Here is an 8600-nt window from a genome sequence, read left to right as displayed (position 1 = left end):
GCCGGGTGTAGCTACTAGACTAGAGCTGGGTGTAGCTACTAGACTAGAGCCGGGTGTAGCTACTAGACTAGAGCCGGGTGTAGCTACTAGACTAGAGCCGGGTGTAGCTACTAGACTAGAGCCGGGTGTAGCTACTGGACTAGAGCCAGGTGTAGCTACTGGACTAGAGGCGGGTGTAGCTACTAGACTAGAGCCGGGTGTAGCTACTAGACTAGAGCCGGGTGTAGCTAATGTACTAGAGCCTGGTGTAGCTACTAGACTAGAGCCGGGTGTAGCTACTAGACTAGAGCCGGGTGTAGCTACTAGACTAGAGCCGGGTGTAGCTACTAAACTAGAGCCGGGTGTAGCTACTAGACTAGAGCCGGGTGTAGCTACTGTAATAGAGCCTGGTGTAGCTACTAGACTAGAGCTGGGTGTAGCTACTAGACTAGAGCCGGGTGTAGCTACTAGACTAGAGCCGGGTGTAACTACTAGACTAGAGCTGGGTGTAGCTACTGGACTAGAGTCGGGTGTAGCTACTAGACTAGAGCTGGGTGTAGCTACTAGACTAGAGCTGGGTGTAGCTACTAGACTAGAGCCAGGTGTAGCTACTAGACTAGAGCCGGGTGTAGCTACCAGACTAGAGCCGGGTGTAGCTACTAAACTAGAGCCGGGTGTAGCTACTAAACTAGAGCCGGGTGTAGCTACTAGACTAGAGCCGGGTGTAGCTGCTAGACTAGAGCTGGGTGTAGCTACTACACTAGAGCTGGGTGTAGCTACTAGACTAGAGCTGGGTGTAGCTACCAGACTAGAGCCGGGTGTAGCTACTAGACTAGAGCCAGGTGTAACTACTAGACTAGAGAAGGGTGTAGCTACTAGACTAGAGCCGGGTGTAGCTACTAGACTAGAGCTGGGTGTAGCTACTAGACTAGAGCCGGGTGTAGCTACTAGACTAGAGCCGGGTGTAGCTACTAGACTAGAGCCGGGTGTAGCTACTAGACTAGAGCCGGGTGTAGCTACTAGACTAGAGCCGGGTGTAGCTACTGGACTAGAGCCGGGTGTAGCTACTGGACTAGAGGCGGGTGTAGCTACTAGACTAGAGCCGGGTGTAGCTACTAGACTAGAGCCGGGTGTAGCTAATGTACTAGAGCCTGGTGTAGCTACTAGACTAGAGCCGGGTGTAGCTACTAGACTAGAGCCGGGTGTAGCTACTAGACTAGAGCCGGGTGTAGCTACTAAACTAGAGCCGGGTGTAGCTACTAGACTAGAGCCGGGTGTAGCTACTGTAATAGAGCCTGGTGTAGCTACTAGACTAGAGCTGGGTGTAGCTACTAGACTAGAGCCGGGTGTAGCTACTAGACTAGAGCCGGGTGTAACTACTAGACTAGAGCTGGGTGTAGCTACTGGACTAGAGTTGGGTGTAGCTACTAGACTAGAGCCGGGTGTAGCTACTAGACTAGAGCCGGGTGTAGCTACTAGACTAGAGCCGGGTGTAGCTACTAGAATAGAGCCGGGTGTAACTACTAGACTAGAGCCGGGTGTAGCTACTAGACTAGAGTCGGGTGTAGCTACTAGACTAGAGCCGGGTGTAGCTACTAGACTAGAGCCGGGTGTAGCTACTAGAATAGAGCCGGGTGTAGCTACTAGACTAGAGCCGGGTGTAGCTACTAGACTAGAGCCAGGTGTAGCTACTGGACTAGAGCCGGGTGTAGCTACTAGACCCGAGCCGGGTGTAGCTACTGGACTAGAGCCGGGTGTAGCTACTAGACTAGAGCCGGGTGTAGCTACTAGACTAGAGCCAGGTGTAGCTACTGGACTAGAGCCGGGTGTAGCTACTAGACCAGAGCCAGGTGTAGCTACTGGACTAGAGCTGGGTGTAGCTACTAGACTAGAGCTGGGTGTAGCTACTAGACTAGAGCAGGGTGTAGCTACTACACTAGAGCTGGGTGTAGCTACTAGACTAGAGCTGGGTGTAGCTACCAGACTAGAGCCGGGTGTAGCTACTAGACTAGAGCTGGGTGTAACTACTAGACTAGAGAAGGGTGTAGCTACTAGACTAGAGCCGGGTGTAGCTACTAGACTAGAGCCGGGTGTAGCTACTGGACTAGAGCCGGGTGTAGCTACTGGACTAGAGCCGGGTGTAGCTACTGGACTAGAGGCGGGTGTAGCTACTGGACTAGAGCCGGGTGTAGCTACTGGACTAGAGCCGGGTGTAGCTACTGGACTAGAGCTGGGTGTAGTTAATGGACTAGAGCCGGGTGTAGCTACTAGACTAGAGCCGTTTGTAGCTACTAGACTAGAGCCGAGTGTAGCTACTAAACTAGAGCCGGGTGTAGCTACTAGACTAGAGCCGGGTGTAGCTACTGTAATAGAGCCTGGTGTAGCTACTAGACTAGAGCTGGGTGTAGCTACTAGACTAGAGCCGGGTGTAGCTACTAGACTAGAGCCGGGTGTAGCTACTAGACTAGAGCTGGGTGTAGCTACTGGACTAGAGTCGGGTGTAGCTACTAGACTAGAGCTGGGTGTAGCTACTAGACTAGAGCCGGGTGTAGCTACTAGACTAGAGCCGGGTGTAGCTACTAGACTAGAGCCGGGTGTAGCTACTGTACTAGAGCCTGGTGTAGCTACTAGACTAGAGCCGGGTGTAGCTACTAGACTAGAGCTGGGTGTAGCTACTAGACTAGAGCCGGGTGTAGCTACTAGACTAGAGCCGGGTGTAGCTACTGGACTAGAGCTGGGTGTAGCTACTAGACTAGAGCCGGGTGTAGCTACTAGACTAGAGCCGGGTGTAACTACTAGACTAGAGCCGGGTGTAGCTACTGGACTAGAGTCGGGTGTAGCTACTAGACAAGAGCTGGGTGTAGCTACTAGACTAGAGCTGGGTGTAGCTACTAGACTAGAGCCAGGTGTAGCTACTAGACTAGAGCCGGGTGTAGCTACTAGACTAGAGCTGGGTGTAGCTACTAGACTAGAGCTGGGTGTAGCTACTAGACTAGAGCTGGGTGTAGCTACTGGACTAGAGCCGGGTGTAGCTACTGGACTAGAGTCGGGTGTAGCTACTAAACTAGAGCCGGGTGTAGCTACTAGACTAGAGCCAGGTGTAGCTACTAGACTAGAGCCGGGTGTAGCTACTGGACTAGAGCCGGGTGTAGCTACTGGACTAGAGCCGGGTGTAGCTACTGGACTAGAGCCGGGTGTAGCTACTAGACTAGAGCCGGGTGTAGCTACTAGACTAGAGCCGGGTGTAGCTACTAGACTAGAGCCGGGTGCAGCTACTAGACTAGAGCCGGGTGTAGCTACTGGACTAGAGCCGGGTGTAGCTACTGGACTAGAGCTGGGTGTAGCTACTAGACTAGAGCCAGGTGTAGTACTAGACTAGAGCCGGGTGTAACTACTAGACTAGAGCCGGGTGTAGCTACTAGACTAGAGCCGGGTGTAGCTACTGTACTAGAGCTGGGTGTAGCTACTAGACTAGAGCCAGGTGTAGCTACTAGACTAGAGCCGGGTGTAGCTACTGGACTAGAGTCGGGTGTAGCTACTAGACTAGAGCCGGGTGTAGCTACTAGACTAGAGCCGGGTGTAGCTACTAGACTAGAGCCGGGTGTAGCTACTGTACTAGAGCCGGGTGTAGCTACTGGAATAGAGTCGGGTGTAGCTACTAGACTAGAGCCGGGTGTAGCTACTAGACTAGAGCCGGGTGTAGCTACTGGACTAGAGCCGGGTGTAGCTACTGGACTATAGTCGGGTGTAGCTACTAGACTAGAGCCGGGTGTAGCTACTAAACTAGAGCCGGGTGCAGCTACTAGACTAGATCTGGGTGTAGCTACTAGACTAGAGCCGGGTGTAGCTACTAGACTAGAGCCGGGTGTAGCTACTGGACTAGAGCCGGGTGCAGCTACTAGACTAGAGCTGGGTGTAGCTACTAGACTAGAGCCGGGTGCAGCTACTAGACTAGAGCCGGGTGTAGCTACTAGACTAGAGCCGGGTGTAGCTACTAGACTAGAGCCGGGTGTAGCTACTGGTCTAGAGCCGGGTGTAGCTACTGGACTAGAGCCGGGTGTAGCTACTAGACTAGAGCCGGATGTAGCTACTAGACTAGAGCAGGGTGTAGCTACTGGACTAGAGCCGGGTGTAGCTACTAGACTAGAGCCGGGTGTAGCTACTAGACTACAGCCGGATGTAGCTACTAGACTAGAGCAGGGTGTAGCTACTAGACTAGAGCCGGGTGTAGCTACTAGACTAGAGCCGGGTGTAGCTACTGGACTAGAGCCCGGTGTAGCTACTGGACTAGAGCCGGGTGTAGCTACTGGACTAGAGCCGGGTGTAGCTACTAGACTAGAGCCGGGTGTAGCTACTAGACTAGAGCTGGGTGTAGCTACTAGACTAGAGCGGGGTGTAGCTACTGGACTAGAGCCGGGTGTAGCTACTGGACTAGAGCCGGGTGTAGCTACTAGACTAGAGCTGGGTGTAGCTACTAGACTAGAGCCGGGTGTAGCTACTAGTCTAGAGCCGGGTGTAGCTACTAGACTAGAGCCGGGTGTAGCTACTGGACTAGAGCAGGGTGTAGCTACTGGACTAGAGCCGGGTGTAGCTACTGGACTAGAGCCGGGTGTAGCTACTAGACTAGAGCCGGGTGTAGCTACTGGACTAGAGCCGGGTGTAGCTACTAGACTAGAGCCGGGTGTAGCTACTGGACTAGAGCTGGGTGTAACTACTAGACTAGAGCCGGGTGTAGCTACTGGACTAGAGCCGGGTGAAGTCTCTGCGCTTCGGTCACGTGTTTGTTCAAGTGAAACGTGTCCGGCTGTGCGAGCACGTGACCTTGAGGCACAATGTCAGATGGTTGTATCTGATCCCCCCCTCCTCCCTGCCATGAACCCCCTCCACCCCACATAAGCTAATCTCCCCCACCCCTCCCACCCATAGAATCATTGTTGAATCACTGCCCCTGTGCCCTTGTCCATTGGGCCAATCGCCCTTTGCACGGCGGCAGGAGGCGGTGATGGACGTCGTGATAGCGATGGTTTTGATTGTGGCGGTGATGGGTACCGTGATTGCATGAAGTGTTACACGTGAGTTAATGTCATCGCTGATTAAACGCAAGTGTTATTTGTAGCCGGCACAAGTCCCGTCTGTTGCCGGACACCCAAACCCGTGGTGGAGGCCGCCCGCATGCCCCACCGCCTGTCCGCTGCCGCCCCTCCCGACAATCAGCGCCTTCCCACAGCCGACACTCAACACGGAGGGCAGTCTCGCCACGACGACGTTTCAGACAATGACCCTTCATAGCACATGAATGTGTGTCCCCGCCATCCTGCCCCCGCCACCAGGTCAGGATGACTTCGAGATGAGGCGATCCACGCACGTACAAAGACAAAGGCCCCCCCCCCATAGCCTTAACAGACTGTTGAGATCAGTGCTGTTAGTGAGCACTTATGAAGGCCAACATACATACACACCTGCACTACGAAGCCCTCAACCCCAGTTCCAACCCGGTGGTCCAAGTTGGATTTCTGCCCATGGCCAACACGAGTGACGATTATCTGAACCAGTCCTGGTCCTCCCCTAGGTCGACTCAACCTCAAATAAGTACCTGGTGTGGTGCGTAAACATCGCCACTCGGGATACAAAGGCGGTCGGACGTGGTGCTGGCCACTCACCCCCTCGTATGCCGTGCCAGCCTTCATAGGTGCTCGCGAACAGCACTTGTCCCTACAGTCTGTTCAGGCTACACGGGGATATTTGTCTTTGTGTAACACATAGCACCTGGATCACTTCAAAGTGCATCTAGCCCGGCACGAGCGCTGTGGTGACGTCTCAGCCATTGTGTGGCGACTGGCGGCTGCTGTTGTGTGTCTTTATATATATGTGTGTGTGTTTGTGTCTGTCTATTTTTATCTGCACATTCTTGAGGTGTGGAAAGCTGACTCCCATGCTACTTGTGGGCTCACCATCCTATCCCAGCGAAGCGAGCAATGCTGGGGAAGTAGTGTTATCGTTTGATGTCGAGATTAGCAATCCACGACGTCAAGTGAGGCAGAATGAATGGTTGTGAAGCCACCGGGAATGGACCTCTAAGGCCAAGAGTTCCTAAGTTAATCCATTTCCCAGTGGATATTTACTGCTTCGACCGAGAGCCTGAAGGCAAGGGATTTGATCGCTTTCTTGACGATAACAGTGTGCAGGGTTTCCAATTGGGCAAACTTGCTTTAGCAGGAGGACCACGCGAAGGTTCCCGTCTCACGCCGAAAATGAACATCAGTTAGAGAAATGCAGTCGGCAAGGCTGCTGATTCATATGACTTCAGTGATTTCCTGTCCCAGACGATGGCGAAAGTGGGCTCCTCGGGATAGGTCATCTTGTTAGATGGCTTTTTTGCCAGTGGGGGCCATGATGCAGGCAGCTGTCAAATACCGCGTTGTGCAATATTCACCTAAGGGCGCTCGCTGTACTCTGCATTGTTGATGTTTTTGTGTGGCCTCAGTGCACGCTTTGTGGTGACGTCACTGCCACTTAGTGGCGAAGCGCGGCTGTTATTGTGTGCGTGTGTGGTGGCGTGTGTGTACATAAATGTGTGTGTGTACATGCGTAAGAGTGCGCATGTGTATGTACTAGCCAAATCACCCCGCCACGTGTGGTGTCGGCCTTTGCTCGCTATAATAACTTTCCCCCCAGTCTGGGAAAGGCTATGCGGGATTTAATTTATTTATTTTTTATTTTAGTTTAATTCTTTCACCTACGTGGCTTTACCGAAAGAACCAAAGAATGCTATGGGAGATATTTATCTTTGCAAACGTCTGCGTCTTATTGTGGAGGCGCAGGAGTTTGCACATTGAAGTTTGAACCCCGCCAGCCGAGTTCAGTTGCGGGTCAGGGACAGCATCGGAGGAAATGTCGGACTGCATGGGTCTTCGCAATCATTGGGGCTCATCAGTGAGCCGATTCCACATTCGAGCTGCCAGAGAGCGCCCAGGGTTAAATATGACGTCGTGATTGTCAGGGCTCATCGTTGAGCCATTTCCAGCCCCCTGGGCACCTAACGATTACACTTTAGAGCTGGGCTATATGATCCAATACTGGCCCCAGACGTGGAACGATGAGTCCATTATTATGGTGATGATGATGATGTCAATTGACCCAGCAAGGCCTGACTGTGAGTCTCAATACTGTTCTTCAGGAGGGTCATGCACAGATTTCGCAGCAGTAAACGGTGTTGCATTTACTGCTGCTGTGTGATCCCAGTTGAGTGATTTGCAGATAAGTATTCAGCATTGGGGATGTGATTTGGCTAATACCAGTCCTCCCCTTCAGGACAGGGGAGGACACGCAAACTCAACACAGAAAGGCAGCGCCAGAATTGAGAATTGAACCCAGGGCCCTCTTACTGTGAGGCGTGAGTGTCACCACGGCGCCGCCAACACCCTGCATCAATTGTTTCCGCCCAGCTGTAATTTGGATCGGTGCATGGCGAGAAGATCCCAGGCTGGACACAGTTGCTGGAAACAGAATGAACATCACACGCAGATGCACAGCATCGCGCGTATACAGGCTCTCTCCAGACCAGCAGCTCAAAGTAACTGCAAGTGGGATACATGTAATTTGAAATCCAGTCCGAGCTGTAAATAAACTCCAATGTTCGTGTGGCTGGAGGTGGTTGTGAAGGTTGTAGCGATCCTCCGGCGAACATCTATAGCGGCGCTGCGACAGTCGAAGGGGGTAAATGATTACATGCCTCGTGCCTAGTCAGCGACCCCAACCTGGACCGCGATCAGTACACACAAAGATAACGATCCCCCCACATAGCCTTCACAGGCTGATGGGGCAAGAGCTGCAGACGTGTAGCTCCTATGAAGGCCGGAACGGCACACTCATGAGGGGAGTACTGTGACTAGCACCACGCACGCCCGGCCGCCTTTGTCTCCCCATGTTAACACCACACCAAGTAGTGGCTTTATTGACCTCGGGGAGGTCCAGGACAGGTCCAGATATTCGCTACCGACATTGGCCGTGAATGGGAATCGAACCCCGGTTGCTTCCTACTCAGAACTGTGTTCGCAGTGCGTTTCTCCCGGTGTGAATCTTGATAATAGACACACTCGCCATTAACTGGCTGAATACATCTCCAAGTAAAGAAAACCAATGCGGCAGGATCCTGTTGGAAGCGAGGCCTCCTGCTTATCGTGGCTGGCCTGGATAAATAAATAAAGCGAGGGGCGTGGAGGTCGAGACACCCCATCGTGGCCTGCGGCAAGGTTTGTCCGCGGTGGCTATGAGATGTTAACTACCTCGCCTGGTATACATGAGGTCGAGGGATCTATCCCGACCCTGACGCCTACTGCTGTATATTTGGAGTTTGCGTGTCTCTCTTCCCGTGGCCATGTGGATTTTTCTCCGGGTGCTCCAGTTTTCCCCTCCCCATTTAGATTCGACGCGTGTTTAGATAATTTGGCTGCTATACATTCCCACGTGATAAGCCACTTCGCTGAGCTATCATCTGTGGCCAGGTCTCCTCTGAAAAAGGCTATATAGCTCAGTGAGCCCAACATGGTAAAGAAAAATGTTTCATTTAGTTTTAGTTCCGCTGCCACAGATGACTGCATGCGCCAGCATTTCGCCGCAAA

This window comes from Lampetra fluviatilis, chromosome 13 (genome assembly GCF_964198595.1).
Source record: "Lampetra fluviatilis chromosome 13, kcLamFluv1.1, whole genome shotgun sequence".
Classification (NCBI taxonomy): domain Eukaryota; kingdom Metazoa; phylum Chordata; class Hyperoartia; order Petromyzontiformes; family Petromyzontidae; genus Lampetra; species Lampetra fluviatilis.
The sequence above is the reverse complement of the archived record's forward strand: the minus strand, read 5'-3'. Positions refer to the sequence as shown.